The sequence below is a fragment of the Penaeus monodon genome, chromosome 28 (genome assembly GCF_015228065.2).
Source record: "Penaeus monodon isolate SGIC_2016 chromosome 28, NSTDA_Pmon_1, whole genome shotgun sequence".
NCBI classification, from domain to species: domain Eukaryota; kingdom Metazoa; phylum Arthropoda; class Malacostraca; order Decapoda; family Penaeidae; genus Penaeus; species Penaeus monodon.
The window spans coordinates 19,222,695-19,223,042 of record NC_051413.1 but is presented as its reverse complement, the minus strand read 5'-3'; positions in this window follow the sequence as shown (position 1 = coordinate 19,223,042).

Sequence of the window (348 nt, the reverse complement as noted above, 5' to 3'; positions counted from 1 at the left end):
TAAATCCCCCACCAAGGAGCCTCCACGCCGCACCCCCTCCGCCCAGGCAGACAAATTCCCTCGACGGCATCAAGTTAAACGTTATTAACACGCAGGTTCACCCATCTCTAAACCCCCTTCTAAGCCCCTTTGAGCCATTCATTCCGAATTATTCCGCTCGAACTGGGACCCGAAAATAAGGCAATGGTAACAGAGGGCTGCTCCTTCTTCTCCTTCTAAACTCCTAAGGATGTACAGAGGACGTTTGACCGAGATTCGCAGAGATAAAGGAACAGCGTCTGCGGGAGAAAAAAGAGTAAAATGGAGAGGTAAGGAAAAATTTTCGGTTGAAATAGAATAGTGATACGG